The 26,984-nt window shown below is 39.1% G+C and overlaps 1 pseudogene; it reads right to left on the bottom strand.

Annotated features, from left to right (window-relative positions):
• Window positions 1–22,515: 22,515 nt before the first annotated feature.
• Window positions 22,516–23,987, bottom strand: LOC140639206 (E3 ubiquitin-protein ligase RING2 pseudogene; annotated as a pseudogene).
• Window positions 23,988–26,984: the final 2,997 nt, after the last annotated feature.

Below are 26,984 nucleotides of genomic sequence, written 5' to 3'. Positions count from 1 at the left end.
CGGTGCGGGGGGCCCCTGGGTGCGCTGGGTGTGCGGCCCCGCGGGCTGGGGGAGGGGGGCGGGGCGGGAGTAGTCGGGGAGCTCTGCTGCGCCCCAGCCCCAGCCCCAGCCCCTGCGTCCACCCCCACGCCTAGTGATCCCGTTACTGCCTGCCTCGGCGCTGCTCTCACGGAGTTCCTGCGCTGAGCGCCGGGTTTCGGAGGCTCAACTAGCCCAGATAATTCTCTTCCCACAAAAACTGAGGCTCTCCTCTAGAGGATTTTCTTTTTAATAGATGAGAAGTCTTTCCATACTTAGGAAACAACAACCCTTGGCACGTATGTGATCCCCCGAGCGCCGTGGCCGCTGAGTCCCATCCCCCGCTCCCTGCAGCACGTGCCTGGGGTCACCGGCGCTCTGGGGCGGTCGGTGGTTCTAAGTGAACCCGTCCCAGGGCAGCGTCTTTAATAAAATACTCAGAGGATTTTCTCTTCCACCCACGGGTTACATTTGCTATTGCCAAGGAGAGAAACTAGTATTTATCCTTTTACTACTCTCCCACACAGGTTCTTTTTAAAAAATCTCTTTAAAAAATATTGTATTTCCTTGAATGAGATGAGCATGCAGAGAACTGAAGCGGGATGAAGAGAGGGAGATGGAGACACCCCCCCTCCCGCTGAGCAGGGCCCATGTGGGGCTGGATCCCAGGACCTGAGATCGGGACCCCAGAGGGATGCAGACGCCTAACCAGCTGAGCCACCCAGGCAGCCCTAAAAAAAAAAATCTCTTTAGAATTTGTTGTTATGAAAATATTCAGATGTCTTAAAAGTGCAAAGTATAAAACAGTGAACTCCCATCACAGGGATTCAACAATCTTAATGACCCTGTCACATGTCCTTCACATCTCCCTTTCTTTCTCTGCTGCAGACTTTATGTCCTTTCACTCCTATATTTCTCAATACTTCGCTCTGAAAAACCAGATTTATTTCTTACATAACTGAAGTGTTATTTTCACACCTGACAAAAATCAACCAGTCCCCTTATTATCTTAATTCTGGGATCACATTTCTCTGGTTGTCTAAGAGACATCAGAATACAATTCAAAATATATATGAAATCTATACACGAAGCTTACAAGGAAGTCTCTCATATTCTAGGGCAGCTTCCCTGTCCTTTCCGTTTTCCCCTGACAGTGATGTGTTGCAGAAATTGGGTCAGTTGTCCTGTAAAATGTCCCACTTTGTGAATTTGTCTGCTGCTTCCTGGTATCATTTAACTTGTTCCTCTCTCTTTTATATTTCCTGTAAATTGACATTGGATCTAGAGGGTTGTTTATACTCAGATTCAATTTGAGGAACAAGAAAACTTCTTAGGAAGTAATGTGTGTTGGCATCACACCAGGATATCCACAATAGCTCACTGTTCCAATTTTAGGGATGCTATGACTGATCAGTGAGATCAGGTGGTAACAGCCTTGCCTTGCAATTGTGAATGTGGTTCCACATAAACTTTTATCTAATGATTTCATCTATACTTCATTTCTTTATTTGCTATTGTGTTCATTTGCTTTCATTATGGGCTATGAAATGTAATTTTTTATTGAAATGTAATTTTTTAATTCAATCATTCCCAGGCCATTTGGTTACTCTGAAATACATTTTGACAAGAAAGGCTAAAAATATTTAATTCCCTTTTATTTTTTTAAGTTTATTTATTTAAGTAATCTATACACCTAATGTGGGGCTTGAACCCATGACCCAGAGATCAAGAGTCACATGCTCTTCCAAATGAGCCAGCCAGGTGCCCCTAATTGCCTTTTAAAGATGAGTTTTCAGGTGGCTCAGCAGTTTAGCTCCAACTTCGGCCCAGGGCGTGATCCTGGAGACGTGGGATCGAGTCCCACATCAGGCTCCCTGCATGGAGCCTTTTTCTCCCTCTGCCTATGTCTCTGCCTCTCTCTCTGTCTCTCATGAATAAATAAAATCTTAAAAAAAAATAAAGAGTTTTCAGGGATGCCTGGGTGGCTCAGTGGTTGAACATCTGTCTTCAGCTTAGGGTGTGATCCCAGGCCCAGGAATTGAGTCTCATATCGGGCTCCCTGTGAGGAGCCTGCATCACGCTCTATGTCTGCCTCTCATGAATAAATAAATAAAACCTAAAAAAAAAAAAAAAGGAAAAAATAAGTTTTCAGGTTCTAATAGACTCTACTTTTTTTCCTCTTGAGAATCATTATAAACTCATGGATCTTTTAAAAAAAACAATGTGTTCAATCAATTTCATTCTTTTTTATTATTATTTATTATTTTTATTTTTTTAAGATTTCCTTTATTCATGAGAGACACAGAGAGAGGCAGAGACATAGGCAGAAAGAGAAACAGGCTCCATGGAGGGAGCCCGTGTGGGACTATTCTTTATTTTCTTTAAATATTTTATGTATTTATTTATTCATAAGAGACACACACACACACACAGAGAGAGAGAGACACTTAGGTAGAGGGAAAAGCAGGGTCCATGCATGGAGCCCAATGTGGGACTCGATCCCAGATCCCAGGATCATGCCCTGAGCCAAAGCGGATGCTCAACCACTGAGCCACCCAGGCGTCCCCATTTTTATTCTTTTTCAATACTCAAATTGTTCAGTCTTTGGCCAGTGGGAGCTCCTTCATGTGATTCCTACATTCTATTGGCATTAACCTAGTAGTCTTGTTTTCTGGTGAACCACAGTGTCCATCCAGGCTCTTATTTATTTATTTATTTATTTATTTATTTATTTATTTAATTTTCATCCAGGCTCATCTTATACATTGTATGCCACAGACCTGGAATCAGCCATTTCTTCCAAGGAGTCATTGATCTTTCTAGGGTAGGGAATGGATTTAGATACAACAATCAAAGTCATATATTATGTTTCTTCGTCTTTATAAGAACCCGGTGAAATATTACTGTCCCAGTTTTCCAGATGACAAAACAGTTTAACAACTTCCTGGAGGTTGTATAACTAATAAAAAGCAGAGCCAGGCTAAGAATGAGATCTTCTGACCCTTAGATAATTGTTTCTTCCATTTTACTATGCCCCTTTACATAAACCCCTTACTTGTCAGTTCATAGATTGCTAAACAAGTCTAGCTTCTGAGATGATGTTTAAAAGCAGGTGCTACGATCTGTCTTTGCTATCTTGCCTCAGAGCTCTGAATGAATTCTGATGATATCATTGCAATAAGATTTTATTTATTTACTTTAAAGATTTTATTTATTCATGACACAGAGAGAGAGAGAGAGAGAGAGAGAGAAAGAGGAAGAGACACAGGCAGAGGGAGAAGCAGGCTCCCTGCAGGGAGCTGAGTGCAGGACTTGATCCCGGAACCACAGGATCACATGTTGAGCCGAAGGCAGATGCTCAACCACTGAGCCACCCAGGTGTCCCTATCTCATTACTTTCTAATGAATTATTGCAACCACCTCATAAGGTAGAGGAAAGAGAAATGGAGATTCAGCCAGGTCATATGGCCTGCCCAAGGCCTATGGTGGAGTGACTCCCTGTGTCTGCCTTTGGGCCATAGCAGAGCTTGCTCTTGTCTCTGATATCCCTCTGATGAGACTTGTGACACTCATTCGCAAACTCAGAGCTGACTATGGCTTATATTCAACACCTCTTTCGCTTCCTCATTTATTCATGCATTTGCATTACTTTTGTATTTGTCTAGCTCCCCTGTAAGATTAGAAACACCTTTGCCCATACCTCCATTTCCTATTCACAGTGGGTATAAAAGAAATGCCTGTTAAATAAATACATATATGTATGTACAAACAACTAAAACCTTTAAAAACTGTTAATGAAAATGAGGAAAATTTAAATAATTTAAACCTCATTAATTCATTTGGCATATATTTACTAAACATCTACCATATACCAGATATTGTTTTAGACTTTCAGGATAAAGTCCCTGCTCTTATGAATTTTATATTCTAGAAGAGGCAGACAATAAAAAAAATATGTAGTATATGCTCTCTCAGTGATAAGTGCAATTAAGATATATGAAGCGTGAAAATGTTATGAATGTGATATTTTAGACAAAGAAGTTCATTTTGGGCAGTTCATTTTGGGTGGCTTAGCGATTTAGCGCCACCTTCAGCCCAGGGCGTGATCCTGGAAACCCAGGATCAAGTCCCATGTCGGGCTCCCTGCATGGAGCCTGCTTCTCCCTCTGCATGTGCCTCTTCCTCTCTCTCTCTCTCTGTCTCTCATGAATAAATAAATAAAACCTTAAAAAACAAAGAAGTTCATTTTGAGGAGGTGGTATTGGAGCAAAGGGCAAAATGAAGACACCAAAAGTGACATGAGCAAGATAGTAGACTAGGAAGCTCCAAACTCTTGTTCCCACAGAAGACATTCAAACAAACAAGCAAAAAACAAAAACAAAAACCTTATAGGAATTCTGGCAAACAACGTAAATATCCAATCAAGAAAAAGCCACATTCAAAAACATTGAAAATTTTGTACTGTTTTTACTCAGTCTTGCCCCACAGCTTTCATGGCATAGCAATAATATTGGCCTGAAAGAGGCAGCAGCCCAGTCCACAATTCCTTCCTTTGAAACCAGAGGGAGCAGAACAGAACTTACTTGTAACATTTGATCTGCCTGGGGGCTGAAGAATTTGTATCTGCTTTGTCTAACCCAAAGCTTAGATAGAAAAGTGGTAAGCACTGCTCAAGAAACCTGCAGAGGGATTACAGACCCACAGATGCCTGAGGGAAGACATTACAGGTGGAGATGTACAACAGATTATCTAGAGCCATGAGAAGCTGGATGAGACTCTGGAAAATTAAGACTTTCAAAAGTAGCCATGTATACAGGGGAATTAGTAAAGCCACACAAGTTGAGGGAAGACACATACTCAAAGGGACATGAAAATACCTTGAGCTTTCACCTTGAGCTGATCTCAAGGTCTAGAGAAGAGCCGAATAATTAGAGAAGGGTTGCTTGAATGTGATGCCAGTCTGCAAAGACTAGGAGAGATGGATTCTTTCAAATGCCCAATTTTCAACAACATCAACAAAATTACAAAACATACAAAGAAACAGGAAAATATGATCCATTTAAAGGAAGAAAATAAATTGACAGAAACCATCCCTGAAAAAGGACAGGCATCAGACTTACTAGACAAAGACCTTTTTTTTTTTTAAATTATCTTTAAGTACCCTGAAAGAGCTAAATAAAAACACAAAAAGCTAAAGGAAATCATGAATATTATATGTGCACAAAATGAGAATATCAACAAAAAGGAATTACAAAAAGGAACTAAAATTTTTTTGAGCTAAAAAATAAGTAACAATTTAAAAATAGAGGAGCTCAACAGCAGATCTTGAGCAGGCAAAGAATCAGTGAACTTGAAGATAGGACATATGAAATTATCCTGAGGTGAAAAGTGAAGAAATGTGAACAGAGCTGAAGGAACATGTGGGCATCATCAAATGGACTCATATGCATTATGGGAGTTCTAGAAGGAGAAATGAGGAAGAAAGAGGCAGAGATTATTTGAAGAATTAATGACTAAAAACTTCAAAAATTTGAGAAAATACATGGACCTACAAGTCCAACAATCTCAATGACTCCAAATAGGATTAAACCCAAAGAGACAACACCAAAAACACATTGTAATCAAACTATGAAAAGAAAAGACCAAGAATCTTGAAAGCAGCAAGAGAAAAGTGATTCATCATGTACAAGAGATCCTCAATAAAGTTTGAGCTGGGGCACCTAACTGGCTCAATTGGTAGAACATGAGACTCTTGATCTCAGTGTTGTGGGTTGGAGCCCCACAACGTGTGCAGAGATTACTTAAAAATAGAATCTTAACAAAATTTGCAGCCAATTTCTTGGCAAGAACTTTGGAGGCCCAGAGTGAGTGGAATTATGTACTTAAAGTGCTTTAAACAAACAAAATCTGTCAACTGAGGGGCGCAGCGGTTTAGTGCCTGCCTTTGGCCCAGGGCGCGATCCTGGAGACCCGGGATCGAATCCCACATCGGGCTCCCGGTGCATGGAGCCTGCTTCTCCCTCTGCCTATGTCTCTGCCTCTCTCTCTGTAACTATCATAAACAAATAAAAATTTAAAAAAATTCTGTCAACTGAGAACTCTATATCCAGCAAAAATGAGGGAAAAAATAAGACATTCCCAGATGAATAAAAGCTAAGGGAGGTCATTACCATTTATTGGATCTGTCTTCCAATAAATGCTGCAGAGCCCTCTAGGTTAAAATGAAAGGATTCTAGACTAACTTTTAGCCATATAAAGATTTAAAGGTCTCTGTAAATGGCAAATACATGGGCAAATATAAAAGCCAGTGTTACTATAATTTTTATATTTTTTATATTTTTTATATTCTACAAGATTTAAGAGACATGCATGGGGATAATTATAAATCTATGTCAATGGGTTTCCAATACATAAAGATGTAATTTGTGATATTAATAACAAATAGCATTAGTTGTATCAAGTGCAGTTTTTAATTGTTATGAACCATCACTTGCAAGAAACCAGCTTCATAAAAGAAGCCTATATGTGTGATTGAAGTCAAGATAGTATCAATTTGAAATAGATTGTTACAATTTTATGATATGCAATCCTCATGGTAACCACAAAGAAAATATTTATAGAATACAAAAGGAAAAGAGAAGGGAATCAAAAGTGTCACTACAAAAAATTAAACATAACGGAAAGCCATAACAAAGGAGATGAGGAATGAAAAAAGCTATAATACATAAAATTTTGTGTGATACGTACTAAAACAAATAACAAAATGGTAAAAATAAGTGTTTCCCTTTGAGCAATTGCTTTAAACATAGAAGGATAAAACTATCTAATCAAAATATATGCCCCAGATTGGGGCAGCCTGGGTGGCTCAGTGGTTTAGCGCCGCCTTCACCCCAGGGTGTGATCCTGGAGACCCGGGATCGAGTCCCATGTGGGGCTCCCTGCATGGAGCCTGCTTCTCCCTCTGCCTGTGTCTCTGCCTCTCTCTCTCTCTGTGTCTCTCATGAATAAATAAATAAAATATTTTTAAAATAAAAAAATAAAAGAATAAAATCTTTTAAAAAATAAATAAAAAATAAAAATTAAAATAAAGATTTTATTTATTTATTCATGAGAGACGCACACATGTTCCCCATAGGGAACCTGCTTCTCCCTCTGCCTATGTCTCTGCCCCTCTGTGTGTGTCTCTCATGAATAAATACATAAAATCTTTTTAAAAACTATTCTTGGGGCGCCTGGGTGACTCAGTCTGCCTTCAGTTTGGATCATGATCTCAGGGTCCTGGGATCAGGCCCCATATCAGGCTCCCTGCTCATCTATTCTAGCCATGCCTAGGTGGCTCAACCAGTTAAGCATCTGCCTTCCACTGGGGTCATGGGATCATGACCCCAGTTGGGCTCACCACTCAGCAGGAAGTCTGCTTCTCTCTCTCCCTCTGTGTGCTGGCTTGCTCACTCTCTCTCTCTCTCAAATAAATAAATAAATAAATAAATAAATCTTTAAAAATTAAAAGTAAAAAAATTTAAAAATCTTTTCTACCAATCTTTGTATTAAAAAAAATATTTTAGGGGATCCCTGGGTGGCTCAGGAACAGAGAGGGAGGATGGACAAATGTGCCCCATTCAGTACCTACAACTGAGGCATGCCAACAGCTTGTGCCCCAGCTACCACCTTTCACGGCAAGTAGCTTTAGAGTGAGGCTTTTGCTTTGTAAATATCACTGGCAACAGTTTATAACAGCAAATGAAGTAGTAAATACTTCATGAACAAACTCTCTGCTCCCAATTTCAGCACAAATTGGATTAGATAATCATTTTCATGAAGATTTCCATATGCCACAATCCTAATCATATCTTAAAGTGAACAGAACAATTCCATGAAGATAGAGTTGATCCTTTCAGATTGGGCTTTTAAGAATTGCCTGTGCATAGTATTGGTAAAATATGAGTTCTGATAATCATGAACAAACAAAGCCTCACTTGAATTTAATTTCATTTTAAAAGATTTTTTATTTTTATGTAATCTCTATACCCAACGTGGGGCTTCAGTCTAAAACCCTGAGATCAAGGGTTGCATGCTCCACGTACTGAGCCAGCCAGGTGTCCCTAGTAATTTCATTCTGTAATACTTGATTATTTTGTAGTAGTTTTGGGGGGTAGATGTAATTTAAAAAATTAATAGAGTTTATTTTTGAGCTGTTTAGGCTTATGGAAAATTGATGGGAAAGTATAGAAAGTTTCCACAAACCGCTCACTGTTTCGTCTGGATTTGCATCTTGTATTAGTGTCATGCATTTGTTACATTGATGAGCCAGTACTGATACATTATTATTATCTAAAGTCCAATAGTTTACATTAGGGGTCACTCTTTGTGTAGTATAGTCTGTGTGTTTTCACAAATGACGACATGTGTCCATCATTATTGAATCCCAGAGAATAGTTTCATTGCCCTAAAAATCCCCCCACTCCACATATCTGTCCTTCCCTTCCCCAACCTCTGGCAAAACTATAAAACTCCTAGAAGATAATATAGATGAAAAATCTTTAGATACAACATCAAAAGCATGATCTATGAAAGACAAATTTGATTTTGGACTTTATTAAAATTAAAAACTCCTGCTCTGTGAAAGACACTGTTGAGAGAATGAAAAAGCATACCATAGACTGGGAGAAAATCTTTGCAGAACTTGCTATTTGATAAAAAACTGGTATCCAAAATATACAAATAACTTTAAAAACTCAACAATAAGAAAATTAACAGTCTGCTTAAAAGTGGGCAAAAGGGGGCACCTGGGTGACCCAGTTGGTTAAGCATCTGCCTTCAGCTCAGGTCATGATCTCAGGGTCCTGGGATCGAGTCCTGCAGGGAGCCTGCTTCTCCCTCTGCCTTTGCCTGCTGCTTACCCTGCTTGTGCTCTCTCTTTCTGTCAAATAAACAAAATCTTTTTTTTTAAAGTGGGCAAAAGATCTGAACAGATACCTCACCAAAGAAAATATACAAATGGCAAAAATGCATATGAAAATGTGTTCTAGCCTGGGTGGCTCAGCGGTTTAGCGCCGCCTTCAGTCCAGGGTGTGGTCCTGGGGGCCTGGAATCAAGTCCCTCATCTGGCTCCCTGTGTGGAGCCTCTTTCTGCCTCTGCCTGTGTCTCTGCCTCTCTCTCTCTCTCTCTCTCTCTCTGTCTCACATGAGTAAATAAATAAAATCTAAAAAAAAAAAGAAGAAGAAGAAGAAAGAAAGAAAGAAAGAAAGAAAGAAAGAAAGAAAGAAAGAAAAGAAAAGAAAAGAAAATATGTTCAAGGACAGCCCGGGTGGCTCAGCAGTTTGGCGCTGCCTTCGGTCCAGGGCATGATCCTGGAGACCCAGGATCGAGTCCCGCATCGGGCTCCCTACATGGAGCCTGCTTCTCCCTCTGCCTGTGTCTCTGCATCTCTCTCTCTCTCTCTGTGTCTCTCATGAGTAAATAAATAAAATCTTAAAAAAAGAAAAAAAGAAAATATGTTCAAGGGGCACCTGGCTGACTCTGATAGAACCTGTGACTCTTGACGTCAGGGTCGTGAGTTAAAGACCCACAATGGGTGTCGAGCCTACTTAATAAAAAACAAAGTAAAAAAAATATATGCTCAACATGATACATCATTAGAGAATTGCAGATTAAAACAATGACACATGACTGCAAGCTTATTAGAATGGCTAAGTTTCAAAACTCTGACCACACCAAGTGTTGGTGAGGATGTGGAACAATAGGAATTCTCATTCATTGCTGGTGGGAATATAAAATGGTACAGTCAGTTTGAAAGACAATATGACAGTTTCTTATAAAACTAATTGTGATTTTTAAAGTTGGAAATCAAGCCTATGAACTTATTTGAAGTCAATAGTGCCATAAACAGCTTTTCTTTAAGAGCTAAACAAAGCTTAAAATACAAGTAACAATGGAGGCACCTGGGTGGCTCAGTCCGTTAAGCATCTGATTCTTACACCGGGACACCTGCACCCCGATGTTTATAGCAGAATGTCCACAATAGCCAAACTGTGGAAGGAGCCTCGGTGTCCATCGAAAGATGAATGGATAAAGAAGATGTGGTTCATGTATACAATGGAATATTCCTCAGCCATTAGAAACGACAAATACCCACCATTTGCTTCGACGTGGATGGAACTGGAGGGTATTATGCTGAGTGAAGTAAGTCAATTGGAGAAGGACAAACAGTGTATGTTCTCATTCATTTGGGGAATATAAATAATAGTGAAAGGGAATATAAGGGAAGGGAGAAGAAATGTGTGGGAAATTTCAGAAAGGGAGACAGAACATAAAGACTGCTAACTCTGGGAAACGAACTAGGGGTGGTAGAAGGGGAGGAGGGCAGGGGTTGGGGGTGACTGGGTGGCGAACACTGAGGTGGGCACCTGACCGGATGAGCACTGGGTGTTATTCTGTATGTTGACAAATTGAACACCAATAAAAAATAAATTTACTTAAAATTTTTTTTTAATTTTTATTTATTGATGATAGTCACACACACAGAGAGAGAGACAGAGACATAGGCAGAGGGAGAAGCAGGCTCCATGCACCGGGAGCCCGACGTGGGACTCGATCCTGGGTCTCCAGGATCGAGCCTTGGGCCAAAGGCAGGCGCTAAACCGCTGCACCACCCAGGGATCCCCTACTTAAAAAAAATTTTAAAAAGCATCTGATTCTTGGTTTTGGCTCAGGTAATAGTCTCAGGGTGGTGGGATCGAGCCCCACATTGGCTCTGCACTCAGCTTGGAGTCTGCTTGAGATTCTCTCTCTCCTTTCCCCTCCCCTCTGTCCCTCCCCTCCCATACTCATGCTTTCTCTCTCTCTCAAATTAATATGTAAATGAATTATTTTTAAATATTTTATTTATTTATTCATGATATACATACACACACACACACACACAGAGGCAGAGACACAGGCAGAAGGAGAAAGTAGGCTCCATGAGGGGAGCTGGACCTGGGACTCGATCCTGGGTCTCCAGGATCATGCCCTGGGCTGAAGTCGGCACTAAACCGCTGAGCCACCAGGGCTGCCCAATAATTTTTTTTTTAAAAAGCAAGTAACAACAGAAAACTAGATTTCTGGTATTGGACCAGCAGTACCAAATAATGCTATATGAGTGCCTGAATAATAAACCCATTTTGTAAGAGACAATTTTAAGTACATACTGTAGATTTCCCATCATTCAGGCATACTTCACTCTACATTTTAACAGATAACTGTTCATAAATAAAACTATTTTTAAAAAGGTATAATCCAGTTTTTTCTTTTTTAATTTTATTGACGCCATCTAAATTTAGATGTGTCTAAGGGCTTAGGTCAGTAGTTTCCAAACTGTGAACAAAGGGGATCCACAAGGTGAAAACTATTTCAATGACAATGTTAAAGATGTTATCTGCTGCTCTCATTTTCTCACTAGTGTAGAGTGGAATTTTCCAGAGCCTACATGAAGTGTGGTATCACAACAGATTGAATACTGATATGAAAATCCAGCTGTCTTGTATTAAACCAGACATTAGAGAAACATGCAAAACTGAAAAAATGAGTCCACTTTTCTCACTTTTTTTTTTTTTGGGAAACATAGTACTTTAAAAATACATTATTTGGCCAAAATTAACAACACAAGAGACAACAGGTGTTGGCAAGGATATGGAGAAAAGGGAATCCTCTTATACCATTGGTGGGAGTGCAAATTGGTGCAGCCACTCTGGAAAACAGTACAGAGGTTCCTCAAGAAGTTGAAAATAGGGCTACTCTATGACTAGCAATTGCACTACTGGGTATTTACTCCAAAGGTACAAGTCTAGTGACCAAGGGGACCCCTGTACCCCAATGTTTATAGCATCAATGTCCACAATGGCCAAATGATGGAAAGAGCCCAGATGTCTGTCGACAGGTGAATGGATAAAGAAGATGTGAGCTATTTATTTATTTATTTATTTATATATTTTGGAATACTACTCAGCCATCAACAAAAAATGAAATCTTGCCATTTGCAACAATGTGGATGGAACTAGAGGGTATTATGTTAAGTGAAATAAGTCAATTGGAGAAAGACAATTATTACATGATCTCATATGTGGAATTTAAGTAACAAAACATCATAGGGGAAGAGAGGAAAAAAAAAGCAAAACAAAATCAGAGAGGGAGACAAACTGTAAGAGACTCTTAATCACAGGAAACATTATATGTTAGTTAATTGAATTTAAATTAAAAAATTTAAAAGTGTGAGGATTTGAGGAACTCAGGTAATTTGGATGTTAAGAGACACTCTCTGTGTGTCTCTCTGTGTCTCTCATGAATAAATAAAGCCTTTGAAAAAAAATCTAAATCCAGCTAATAATCACCTGTTTACCTGCTTATTAATATGTATGGTAGCTGCATTTTATCATAAATTTTGATTACACTTTGCTTTATAGGTTTTTATGCCTTATTTAGCTAGCATAGTGAGATATTTTTGAGTATAATATGGTACTTAACCTTAATTATGAAGGCAATTTTACCTAGACTTCAGTTAATTGTGGGGAAAAAAGGCGTTTTGTATATACTTTTGATAAGGGCAAGTGGAATTTGAAAGAAAAAACTATTATTATATAATATAAAACTTATCCAAAATTTTTTAGATATTTAAAAATAGGGGCACCTGGGTGGCTCCATGGATGAGCATCTGCCTTCAGCTCAGGGCCTGGTATCAAGTCCCACATTGGGCTCCCTGCATGGAGCCTGCTTCTACCTCTGCCTATGTCTCTGCCTCTCTCTGTGTGTCTCTCATGAATAAAGAAGTAAAATCTAAAAAAATTAGAAAGTTAAAACTAGAAAGTTAAAAGTAGAACTACACTATGATCCAGCAATTGCACTACTAGATATTTACCCAGAGAATACAAAAATACATGCATCCCTATATTTATAGCAGTGTTTTTTTACAATAGCCAAATTATGGAAAGAGCTCAAATGTCCATAAACTGATGAATGGGTAAAGAAGATGTTGTATATATATGCAATGGAATATTACTCAGCCATACAAAAGAATGAAATCTTGCCATTTGTAATGATGTGGATGGAGCTAGGGAGTATCATGTTAAGTAAAGTCAGTCAGAGAAAGACAAACACTATATGATTTCACTCATATGTGGAATTTAAGAGACAAAAAAAAATGAACATGGGGGAAAAGAGAAGAAATCTAAGAAACATGTATTTTCATTTCTTTTCTGGAAAGTATCTAGGAGTGAAATTGCGGGGTCATAATGTAGATGATATTTAACTTTATGAGAAGCTGCCACATTTTCCAAAGTGTTTTACCATTTTACATTTTCCAACAATGTATGATTGTTTCAGTTTCTCCACTTCCGGCCAACAATTGTTTCAGTTGCTCTGTTTCCTTGTCATTGTTTTTAATGTTAGCCATTCTAGTGGATAGGAAATGCCATCTCGTGGGTTTGATTTGAATTTCCTTTTCAGAAAACATCACCTATTGTATTAAATTATTTAAATATTCATTTGAATCTCACTTATTTTATACAATTACATTTAATTTTAAAATCTGCTTTGGTTTTATACCTGTATAAGCTGCTGTAAGAATAATGCATGGATGGGGCAGCCGGGTGGCTCAGCGGTTTAGTGCCGCCTTCGGCCCAGGACGTGATCCTGGAGACCTGGGATTGAGTCCCACCTCGGGCTCCCTGCGTGGAGCCTTGCTTCTCCCTCTGCCTGTGTCTCTGCCTCTCTCTCTCTCTCTCTGTGTCTCATGAATAAATAAATAAAATCTTAAAAAAAAAAGAATAATGCATGGATAAGGAAATACTGCCTCAGTGTTCCATATCCAGCCTTCTGTGAGTTGTTGGCAGAACAGAGATGTGTCGAGCCATCCTAGCTTCTTTTCATTGATCATTTACCTCTTCTCATCCCCAGGACTTGACAGAAGCCAGGGAAAAGTTCTCGGGGATATGTCTGAACATAGTGCTGTGATTGTTGGAGCACGGATGGTTGTGGGCAAGAGTGCACACGTGCACAGGTGTTAAGGAACTGCATGCTCCTCATGTTCTGATTTTTGGCAACTTGACTCTGTACTTGGAGTCAGTCTGTACAGTTACTTATGTCATTGTAATGAAATCACTTCTGTGACATTTCAATAAATATATGAATAAATACATAAAGAATGGTACAAAAACCAGAATAAGGTGTTTATATCTAGCTTTCTGTTTGTATGTAATTATGTAACATCATAATAAAAATAATATAGGTCAACATTTGAGGGTCATAATTTTTCCTTTACAAGATTTAAGTGCCTTTCTTTCTTTTTTTTTAAAGATTTTTTTTATAAGTGCCTTTCTTAAGTTTGAACTACTAACCTAGCCCGTACATCCCTGCTATTCTAGTTTGTCCAATTCTCAATAAGTTAATTCAGCTACAGCTTTTTCATCTCCATTTACAACTTGTTTATAGTCACTTTATTTGGATTCAGGTGTTTCTCAAACCTCCATTAAAATTTCAAAAAGTGTACTAAGCTAGGTTTTTTTGTATAGATAGCTTTCATTTTGTTAATGTTTACTGGTGTAATTCTTAGACAGTAACTTTATTCTTCATATTATGAATATCACAATCGAGTGTGTGACAAACTCAAAATACCTCCAAACATCTCTTTACTAGGTTCTGAACATTTTGATAATATTAACTTTGGGAGATGTATATGGCTTTTAAAATTTGGACTTGAGGCTATATATATGAATAATGGGCTGAAAATGTTTTAAATTTATTTTTAAATTATATATAGAGTATTTATATACATTTAAATTTTTAAAAAAGATTTTATTTATTTATTCATAGACAGAGAGAGAGATTGAGAGAGAGAGAGGCAGAGGGAGAAGCAGGCTCCACGCAGGGAGCCCGACATGGGACTTGATCCTGGGTCTCCAGGATCACACCCCGGGCTGCAGGCAGTGCCAAACCGCTGCGCCACCGGGGCTGCCCTATATATTTAAATTATATATAATTTACTTTGTAATTTAAATTGTATATTTATATATCATATATAAAATACATTATATATATTATATTCTATATTCTATATATATAAACATATATATATGTTAAACAATATTATTAAGAGTTTGGAAAACACAAGAAAATAAAAAGAATTACCCTTACTCTAGTATCCCAACACATCCATGGTCATCTTGTAAATTAATTTACAATATTTTAATATTATATATTTTTGCATGATTATACTGTAGGACACATTGTTCTCCATAGACTTGACAATGATAATTTTTAATGATACATAATCTTCATATTGAGTACAATTACCATAATAATAATAACAACAATAATAATAATAATTGCTGTATCTAAAATGTACCGAGCTCTCACTAGGTGCCCATAGAATTGTTTAATTCCCCACAACAACTGTCCTTTATTTTATTTAACCTTACTCTGTCTTGGGATCCCTGGGTGGCTCAGCAGTTTAGCGCCTGCCTTTGGCCCAGGGTGTGATCCTGGAGTCCCGGGATTGAGTCCCACATCGGGCTCCTGGCATGGAGCCTGCTTCTCCCTCTGCCTGTGTCTCTACCTCTCTCTCTCTCTCTCTCTCTTTCTTTCTGTGTCTCTAATGAATAAATAAAATCTGTAAAAAAAAATAACCACTCTATCTCAAATTCCTTCCAAATTTTCACTACCTTTATGCATATGATCTTTCTTTAGGTTGAATTATCTCCAAAGTGAGATATTTCCAGAAGTGAGTCATAAAACATGAGCCTTCTTGTTGCCCGTGATACAAATTGCCAATTTTTTTATATGTTTTTTTTTTAATTTTTATTTATTTATGATAGTCACAGAGAGAGAGAGGCAGAGACACAGGCAGAGGGAGAAGCAGGCTCCATGCACCGGGAGCCCGATGTGGGATTCGATCCCGGGTCTCCAGGATCGCGCCCTGGGGCAAAGGCAGGCGCTAAACCGCTGCGCCACCCAGGGATCCCCAAATTGCCAATTTTTATCCCTGAAGGCTTATATAAATATAAATGTCACTAAAAACACAAAAAGTGCCCATTTCAGGGCATCTTTGTCAACATGAGGTATTATAATTTAGTAGGTTATTTTTTTAAAGCTTTTATTTATTTACTTATGAGAGACACAGAGAGATAAAGAGGCAGAGACATAGGCAGAGGGAGAAGCAGGCTCCCAGCAGGGAGCCTGATGGAGATTCGATCCCAGGATCATGACCTGAGCCAAAGGTAGACACTCAAACACTGAGCCACCCAGGTGCCCTAGTCTTGTGAAATTCTTAAATGATTTTTGAAAATAATACTGTCTTTTCCAAACTTACCAACTACAGGAAGCTAGATTAAAGAAATCTCAAGTCAGATCAGTTCCTCTTTGGCCCTTGCAATTCTACAACCATGCAATTGGGTTTGTGATGCTAAGGCTTAGGAGGCCTCCACATAGTCGATTAAATTTAATCAAATTTATTTCATCATTTTTGATAATCTTATGTATATGTGGTTTGGGGGATTCTTTGAACAGCTTATAACATCTCATTGATTTTTCCCTCATCAGTTTTGATTAATGAGGAAATGAAATTAAGTTGTTTGCATACTTTATCCAAGATTGGTGTCATATTGGCTAAGTCAAATCAATACTTGAGCAAATATGAAATTACAGCTTCTTTATCATGGAATATTAGGTATCATTATTAAAGATTTCATTTAAAAAATAGTCTTTAAAAAACAGCTACTACTGGCGCTTCTGGGTGGCTCAGGTGGTTGAGCATCTGCCTTCAGCTCATGATCTCAGGGTCCTGGGATGGAGTCCCTATTGGAGTCCCTGCTCAGTGGAGAGTCTGCTTCTCCCTCTGCCCCTTCCCTCCACCTGTTCTCTCTTTCTAATAAATAAATACAATCATTTTTAAAAAAAACAACTGTTATCATTTTACATTATTTGCTATTTAGGCATTTTGAAGTTTTTTCATTTGAAGACACAAAGAAAGTAGACTATGGGCATTTTTTTTTTTTTTTTATGATAGTCACACACAGAGAGAGAGAGGCAGAGACATAGGCAGAGGGAGAAGCAGGCTCCATGCACCGGGAGCCTGACGTGGGATTCGATCCCGGGTCTCCAGGATCGCGCCCTGGGCCAAAGGCAGGCGCCAAACCGCTGCACCACCCAGGGATCCCGACTATGAGCATTTGTAATGGCTTTAGCATTCATAATTTGACTCTGCATGAGTGCCTTCCAGGGTTGCAGTTTTACTAGTGAAGTTTCAGAAGCCACTTAGCTAATGACTCAGTTAACCAACCACCCAGTGTTATATCTCAGTGCTCTTTTGTTTTCTCTACTCCTCCTCAAATTTAGTCACAAGTGATAAAAACTTGCTTTATTTTTTAAAAAATATTTTATTTATTTATTTATTTATTTACTTACTTACGTATTTATTTACTTATCTATTTACTTATTTATAGAGAGTGTGCAAGCACTGGAGCGGATCGGCAGAGGGAGACAGAGAATCTCAAGCAGAGTCCATGCTGAGTGTGGACCTCTACTCAGGGCTTAATCTCATGATCCTGAGATGAGGACCTGAGCTGAAAGCAAGAGCTGGATGCTTAAATGATTGAGCCATCCAGGGGTCCGAAATTTGCTTTGTTTTTTAATAACAGCTGTAGTGAGCTGTAAGTCACTACCATACACTTTACTTCTTTAAAGTATACAATTCAGTGGTTTTTAGAATATTCCGAGTTGTGTATCCATTGCCACAATCAATTTGGGAGCTTTTTATTACTCTATAAAGAAACCTGCTATCCTTCCTTGCATCTACTTCTGCCATTCCTCTGTGCCGTGCCTTCAGCAACCACTGCCTTACTTTCTGTCTCTATAGATTTGTCTAATCTGGACATTTTAAATTAGTGGAATTGTACAATATGTGGTCTTTTGTGTTTGGCTTCCTTCACTAAGCATAGTGTTTTATTTTATTTTATTATTATTTTTTTTAGCATAGTGTTTTAAAGGTTCATCCATGTTGTCCATGTACCAATATGTCTTTTCTTTTATGGCTGGATAATATTTCATTGTATGGATATACCACACTTTATTTGTTCATTCATTGTTGATGGACATTTGGTTTATTTCCACTTTTGGGCTATTAGGAAAATTGCTGATATGAACATTCATGTACAAATTTTTGTGTGGACGTATGTTTTCATTTCTTTGGGGTATAGATTTAGGAGTGCAACTGTTGCATCATAGGGTGACTGTATATTTAACCTTTGGAGAAACTGCCAGACTGTTTTCCAAAGTGGTCAGTTGCACCATTTTATGTTCTCATCAACAACATATCGGGTTCCAATCCACATCTTCACCCATATTTGTTGTTATTATTTTTTTATTATAGTAATCCTAGCACCTAGAAGTGCCTGGGTGGCTTAGTGGTTCAGCATCTGACTCTTGATTTTGGCTCAGGTCATGATCTCAGGGTCATGAGATCGAGCCCCACGTGGGCTCCATACAGGACACGGAGTCTGCCTGGAATTCCCTCTCCCTCTCCTTCTGCCCCACTCCTCCTCAACTCATGCTCTCTCTTGCTGTCTCAATCCCTCTTAGAAAAAGACAAAACAAAACTCTCCATTAATCACAATAGGAATTTAGTTATTTAATGCAGCCACTAATCTAACGTTACCAATAAAATCTAAGCAGTTATATCACAAAACCAGGGTTATATTCAGTAGACATACATTAACAATCTATACAACTTAACATTACACCAGAAAAGGAACTGAATGCAAATTTCCCCTGATTTTTGGTGGTCATCAAATATCATGGCACCGGTTACCAATAAAATTGTAAAAAACATTTTAAATATTCTCAATAAAATGGTAAAAAAATTATTTATTTATTTATTTTTAAAGATGTTATTTATTTATTCATGAGAGACACAGAGAGAGAGAGAGAGAGAGAGGCAGAGACACGGGCAGAGGGAGAAGCAGGCCCCATGCAGGGAGCCTGATGTGGGACTCGATCCCAGGACTCCAGGATCACACCCTGGGCCAAAGGCAGGCGCTAAACTGCTGTGCCACCCAGGGATCCCCAAAATGCTAAAAAATTCAATGAGCCTTTTAGTTTCCATATCAGGCTGAAGATTTAAAATATCAAGCTGGCCCCAATCTGTAAAAAATGACAGATAAATATTTACAGTGACTAGGCAGGTTATTTAATTACAGTGTTACTGGAGGACTACTCATCCTTAACAAAAACAAAAACAAAAAACAAAACAAAAACAAACAAACAAAAAAACCACACACCTCTCTGAGGTTAATTTCTCAGTGCAAACAAGTCTTTGTAAATACTGTGATAATATAAACTTGGAATCAAGACAGTGATGAAAAATTACACATAAGCCAATCTTATTTCTGATCTGTCTTCGTAAAGCCCTCTGGTGCCAACGCCCAACACTGTCCCCAATATAAAACTAAATTAAGAAGAGCAAAGTGACTCTACTTGCTGACATTGTTCTGCAGAGTTATCTTTCAGTAGGGCAAGGCTCAAGCTCCATTAACTTGCTTCTCTTGAGTGTGATTAGCAGAGAACCAAATTTATAAACTGATAGGATTGCTCAAAATACTGAACACACTTTTCAAACAGAAGCAAACTTCCGCCCCCAATTGTTAGTTTCATGTGCCATATTATTCTTCAAACTTGCATGGATACCAATAAGAAAAAAATTAGGAAAGCTTTGACCACATCTTGTACCTTTTGTCAAGGCTAAAGCACAAAATATTTCCATATTTTAATAGGAAAAAACATCAAACACATAATAAAGGAACTGCAGTGACAGTAAAGCTAATACAAAAAACCAATTCAGAAGACCAATTCAATTTTTCTTTCTTCAGTGAAATCTGTAAATAAATCAAGTTTTCATAGAAGTTGCCATTTTATTTGTTTTCTCTTTCCCAGGATCAGAAATTCCAAAATCTTAGGGGAAAAAATGGGGGAAAAATAACATTGCATGACAAATAGACCTAAATTCATAAAGAACCTTTTTTTAGAAATGAGATATTCCATAAAAAAAGAAATATTACCATTTGCAATGATGTGGAGGGAACTAGAGGAGCTAAGCAAATTAAGACAATCAGAGAAAGACAATTATCCTATGATCTCATATGTGGAATTTAAGAAACAAAACAGAGGATCGTAGGAGAGAGAGTAAAAAATAAAACGACAAAATCAGAGAGGGAGACAAACTATAAGAGACTCAATCATAGGAAACAAACTGAGGATCACTGGGGAGGAGGGGGTGGGAGGGTGGGGTAACTGGGTGATGGGCATGAAGGAGGGCATGTGATGTGATGAGCACTGGGTGTTATATATGACTGATGAATCACTGACCTCTACCTCTGAAACCAATAACACATTATATGGTAATTAATAGAATTTAAATACATTTATTTTATTTTTTTTTTTAAATTTTTATTTATTTATGATAGTCACACACACAGAGAGAGAGAGAGAGAGAGGCAGAGACACAGGCAGAGGGAGAAGCAGGCTCCATGCACTGGGAGCCCGACGTGGGATTCGATCCCGGGTCTCCAGGATCGCGCCCTGGGCCAAAGGCAGGCGCCAAACCGCTGCGCCACCCAGGGATCCCTAAATACATTTATTTTTAAAAGCCTTAAAAAATGAAAACAAAAAATTAGGTATTATGGAAGAAAACACCATGAAAATAATAACATGAGAATTTTTAGGCCCAGTAAATTTGAGTCCTGGTCTTCATAAAGATACAATAGCTTATGTAAGAAACTATAAATATATAGGACTCCAGGAAAAGTCAAAACACATGTTATTTAACATTCTGTAGGCCTAGACAACTTTTGAGGTGAAGGAAAAGGATAGCCAATTGAGTCTTCACCTAAGAATACAGAACTAGAATCTTCACTTAAGAATACAGAACTAGAGAACCCAGAAGTGGACCCTGAACTTTATGGTCAACTAATATTCGATAAAGGAGGAAAGACTATCCATTGGAAGAAAGACAGTCTCTTCAATAAATGGTGCTGGGAAAATTGGACATCCACATGCAGAAGAATGAAACTAGACCACTCTCTTTCACCATACACAAAGATAAACTCAAAATGGATGAAAGATCTAAATGTGAGACAAGATTCCATCAAAATCCTAGAGAAGAACACAGGAAACACCCTTTTTGAACTCGGCCACAGTAACTTCTTGCAAGGTACATCGCTAAAGCAAAAGAAACAAAATCAAAAATGAACTATTGGGACTTCATCAAGATAAGAAGCTTTTGCACAGCAAAGGATACAGTCAACAAAACTCAAAGACAACCTACAGAATGGGAGAAGATATTTGAAAAAGACGTATCAGATAAAGGGCTAGTTTCCAAGATCTATAAAGAACTTCTTAAACTCAACACCAAAGAAACAAACAATCCAATCAGGAAATGGGCAAAAGACATGAAGAGAAATCTCGCAGAGGAAGACATAGACATGGCCAACATGCATCTGAGAAAATGCTCTGCATCACTTGCCATCAGGGAAATACAAATCAAAACCACAATGAGATACCACCTCACACCAGTGAGAATGGGGCAAATTAACAAAGCAGGAAACCACAAATGTTGGAGAGGATGCGGAGAAAAGGGAACCCTCTTGCACTGTTGGTGGGAATGTGAACTGGTGCAGCCACTCTGGAAAACTGTGTGGAGGTTCCTCAAAGAGTTAAAAATATACCTGCCCTACGACCCAGCAATTGCACTTTTGGGGATTTACCCCAAAGATACAAATGCAATGAAATTCCGGGACACCTGCACCGCGATGTTTATAGCAGCAATGGCCACGATAGCCAAACTGTGGAAGGAGCCTCGGTGTCCAACGAAAGATGAATGGATAAAGAAGATGTGGTTTATGTATACAATGGAATATTACTCGGCTATTAGAAATGACAAATACCCACCATTTGCTTCAACGTGGATGGAACTGGAGGGCATTATGCTGAGTGAAGTAAGTCAGTCGGAGAAGGACAAACATTATATGTTCTCATTCGTTTGGGGAATATAAATAATAGTGAAAGGGAATATAAGGGAAGGGAGAAGAAATGTGTGGGAAATATCAGAAAGGGAGACAGAACGTAAAGACTGCTAACTCTGGGAAACGAACTAGGGGTGGTAGAAGGGGAGGAGGGCGGGGGGTGGGAGTGAATGGGTGACGGGCACTGGGGGTTATTCTGTATGTTAGTAAATTGAACACCAATAAAAAATAAATTAAAAAAAACCAAAAAAACAAAAAAACAAAAACAAAAACAAAAACAAAAACAAAAAAAGAATACAGAACTAGGGGGTTCCTGTCTGGCTCAGTCAGTAGAACATGTGACTCTTGATCTCACGGTTGTGAGTTGAAGCCCCATGTTGAATGTAGAGATTATTTAAAAATAAAATCTTGAAAAAAAAAAAAAAGAATACAGAACTATGAAGCATTGCTGGGTCAGAAGGGTGTTCCAAAATGGAATAATTTGTGAAATCATACAACTTAGATATATTTTTAAAAGGAAAGAAAAAGTACTAAATAATTACAGTTCCCTCCAAAAAGGAAATCTCAGGGCGTTTGGGTGGCTTAGTGGTTGAGTGTCTGCCTTCCGCTCAGGCCATGATTCCCGGAATCCTGGGATCGAGTCCCACATTGGGCTCCCCACAGGGAGCCTCCTTCTCCTCTGCGTATGTCTCTGCCTCTCTCTTTGTGTCTCTCCTGAATAAATAAATAAAATCTTAAAAAAAAAAAAAGAGGAAATCTCAAATTAAGGAGAAAAGATTCTGATAGTGTAAATGAGCCTGGCTCATAAAGCAAACCTAACAATGTATCCAAGATTCTGTCCATAAAAGTAAAGCCATGGATGGCATCTTTAATATTAAAGAAATAGGCTATAAAAAAAAGTTCTTTCTCAGACATGGTTTTAGTAAAAGGTCCTTTGTGCTCCTTTGTGGGCACAAAATAAAGTTCCATGAGTTTGCTCACTTTCCAGTATTATTCATAGACCAGTTCCAAAGAAAAAGAGCCATTTAATGCAGTGACTTCCCCATTGGCTGTTACTATGTAAATGGTATGCATCAGCTCATCTGGTTTGGTTTTCCTTTGCTTCAAAGTTCTTCAAAAGCTGACTTCACAGCCAGATTCTTGACAAGTGATCAACAGTGGCATCACCTCAAACCTTTATATATCTGGTCTGTGGACTGTCATCTTTTTCCATTAGTGTGGGAGGAGACCTGAATACTTCCTGTTTCAGTAGCACCATCTAGGACTGGATCAAATGCCACTGTTGCATTGCTGTTATCAAGCTGATGCTGGGAATGACCAGATCTTTGGGTCCTGCTTCCTGATCACTGTGTGTGGAAGCATCACTACAGTAAGAACTGTCGCCACTGTCCTCTGCTCCAGTTCCATTTTCAGTGTGCTGCTTCTTGCCTTGCAATGATCTGTTCATGGACAGTATCTTCAGTCCTTCATCCGTGCTGTGACTGAGTGCTTGTTGATCATTGTGCTTGTTGATCATGGCTAGTACTCTCTCTCCATGAACTTCATATTCTCCATGACTTGGATAAATCTTGCTGATGAATGCATCAATATTTGAATCTGGTCTTCGTGATCTTTTAGAAACTAGCTTTTTTCGACAGGTAAGATATTCTTTTTTTTACATTTATTTTTTAATAGAGAAAGAGAGAGAGAGTGGGAGAGGCAGAGGGAGAGGGAGAGAGAATCCCAAGCAGACTCCACGGTCAGCATGGAGCCTGACTTCGGGCTCAATCTCATGACCCTGAGTTCAAGACCTGAGCCCAAACCAAGAGGTGGACATTCAATCCACTGCGCCACCCAGGCACCTCAGGACGTTCTTTATTGCCACTTCTGAGGGCTGTGATAGTGTAGTCTGCCCAAAAGCTATGTAAACACTCCTTTGCAATCATGGTGTTCTCCAACATATCCAAACAAATTGGGTATATTAATTGACTGTGTAGTCTTGAAGATGAAACTACAATTTCTAAGCCATCTGTTGTTGCCACCTGAGATGTTCATTGTAATTCATATAAACAGAGTTCCCATATTTTGCTTAATGGTTGAATTCTGAGACATTGTGGCTCCTGCCCCCAGCCCAGGACTCACTGGCCACTGCCACATCCAGACTCAGGTACCAGCCACATGATATCAAAACATATTTCTGTTTTTTAAATTAAGATTTTATTTGTTTATTTGGTAGACGGAGAGCACAAGCAGGGGGAATGGGTGAGGGAGAAGCAAGTTCCCCGCTGAGCAGGGAGCCCTATGTGGGACTCAATCCAAGGACCCTGAGATTATGATCTGAGCCAAAGGTAGACGCTTAACTGACTGAACCACCCAGCCACCCCATCAAAACATATTTCTTAATGAAAAAATGACCTGAAGTGAAAGTCAGTGCTAGATCTGGTGACTAAAATGTAGGAAAAGCTAAGAGGCATATAATCGTTTTTTAGCCGGAAGACTGTTTTATAACTGACTTTCAAATCCTGTATATATAGGAATCATTGAGAATCTGAAGGATAACTTAAAATTTTCAACTAAACTACACTGTAGTAATATTCATGAGTTTGGGGATTTGTAAAGGTCTCAGGACTGGACCTGTGAGTGCCAAGAATCTAATCCAGGTTCGAATCCTAAATTTGCCTTGTCACAGAGACAGTATTTTAAGAATCTTGCCCTTGAGACAGAACATGAGAGACTCCTAACTCTGGGAAACGAACAAGGGCTGGTGGAAAGGGAGGTGGGCGGGGTGGGGGGGGGTGACTGGGTGATGGGCACTGAGGGGGGCACTTGACGGGATGAGCACTGGGTGTTATACTATATGTTGACAAATTGAACTCCAATTAAAAAAAAAAAAGAAAGAATCTTGCCCTTAGCTATCTCCTTGCTTCAGTGGCAAGATAATTATTGAGCTATTCATTTGTGCTTTTAGTCTCACTGCCATAGGAAGACTCAAATAAAGGTGAGAGATTTTTAATATTCTTTGTTTCTCCATCCAAGAAGCCTCTGTGTCCTGAGCTTGGGCTCCCCATCCTTTGAGAGCTCCTGATGGCTTTTATGTTGCAAAGCTGGGGAAAGAGGGAGTACAAGTAGGATTGCCACGTAACATATGGGATGCCCAGTTAAATTTGTATTTCTGTTAACTGATAATTTTTTAGTTTAAGTAACCTCCCCCCATTATTTGTTGTTTATCTGATGTACAAATTTAGCTGCATATTCTATATATTTACTCAATTGATAACCCTAAGTGAAGGATAAAATTTACAGCCCCCTCACCAAGCTCCCCCACCCCATAATGATTTGGAAGAGTACAAATCATTTCAAAGAGACTATATTAAGGGTGGAGGAAGTGGAGTGGCAAACTCAAGAGTTGGCGTTTTGGGAATGGCCTCGGGGGTTGGATTGTGCAGGTCTGGGACCTGTGCTTTACTGCCATGTGACTCCTGAGAAAGTCTAGCCCGCCCAGGGAGCTGGCAGCGGGGGTGGGTATTGTGGAAGCTGGACAGTGTGGTGGCTGGGGAGCTGCACGGCCCAAACCCCTGCCAAAGGGGGATCCCTGGTGGCTCAGCGGTTTCGCTCCTGCCTTTGGCCCGGGGCGCGATCCGGGAGTCCCGGGATCGAGTCCCGCGTCGGGCTCCTGGCATGGAGACTGCTTCTCCCTCTGCCTGTGTCTCTGCCTCTCTCGCTCTCTCTCTCTATGTCTATCATAAATAAATAAAAATAAATCTTAAAAAAAAAACCCTGCCAAATAATCCTATACGCTGTATGGCTCAAGATAAAGCAACAGGGGCAAATGGGACTTGTCTGACACATTTCAAGTGATTCAAATGATTGGCATGAAGTAAGTGCTTTAGTTAACGTTTTGAACAAATGGAGTAATATGATGTTTCTTGACTTTCCATAACATACATCAAAATAATATTCATTGTACTTCTATCAAAGAAGTTTCTTTCGCTTCCTCCTTTCCTGAATGTCCATGGATTTTGCTCTGTTAGGGCTTATCTGCTTTGGCACCAGGCACAGCAGTCAAAAAATCCCCACAGTGTCCATTTTACTGTCCAAATTACAGAAAAATACGTACTATTTGAGCACCACAAAAATATCACAAGCACCATCTAAAAATGGTTTCAGCCTGTTTTTAAGCATTCTCCAGTACAATATTTTAGCACAGCTGAGATATTTTGAGAGTCCCTTGGAGGTTTGTGATGAAGGAATGGGACCAGTATTTTTCAGTTTACTCAGCCTAATTACTAAATGATTACTAATACAAATAATTTCTATATCTCGAGGTATATGTGTGACTTTGAACATGGCAGATCCTTAAGGTAGAGTGTGAAGAGTGGAGATTGAATGCCTTTCCTCTGCTGTGAGCAAATCTGCCAGACGGATGAGCTGGAGAAGGTCATTCATCCTCTCCAAACTAGTTTCTCATTTGGGCTCAGAATTAAATATCACTAAGGTTCTTTCCAATATAAAGAGATTGCTATTTGCTATTCAAAGACCTGGATTTTAGTCCTGGCTTTGCTGTGTGACCTTAGGCAAGCTATAAAACCTCTTTCAACCTCTGACTTCTCACTTGTAAAATGGAGATAATAACATTCCCAGGTTGTTCCAAGGGCCAAATAAACCAAAATACGGGATAATACTTTCTTTTTTTAAAAGATTTATTTATTTATTTATGATAGACATAGAGAGAGAGAGAAAGAGAGAGAGAGAGAGAGGCAGAGACATAGGAGGAGGGAGAAGCAGGCTCCATGCCGGGAGCCCGATGTGGGACTCGATCCTGGGAACCCAGGATCGTGCCCTGGGCCAAAGGCTGAGCCACCCTGGGATCCCCCAGGATAATACTTTCTAATAAACCATGAAGTAATAAATTAATGCAGAGGTATCAATTTTTATTTTTAACA

The sequence above is a fragment of the Canis lupus genome, chromosome 8 (genome assembly GCF_048164855.1).
Source record: "Canis lupus baileyi chromosome 8, mCanLup2.hap1, whole genome shotgun sequence".
Taxonomy (NCBI): Eukaryota; Metazoa; Chordata; class Mammalia; order Carnivora; family Canidae; genus Canis; species Canis lupus.
The sequence above is the reverse complement of the archived record's forward strand: the minus strand, read 5'-3'. Positions and strand labels throughout refer to the sequence as shown.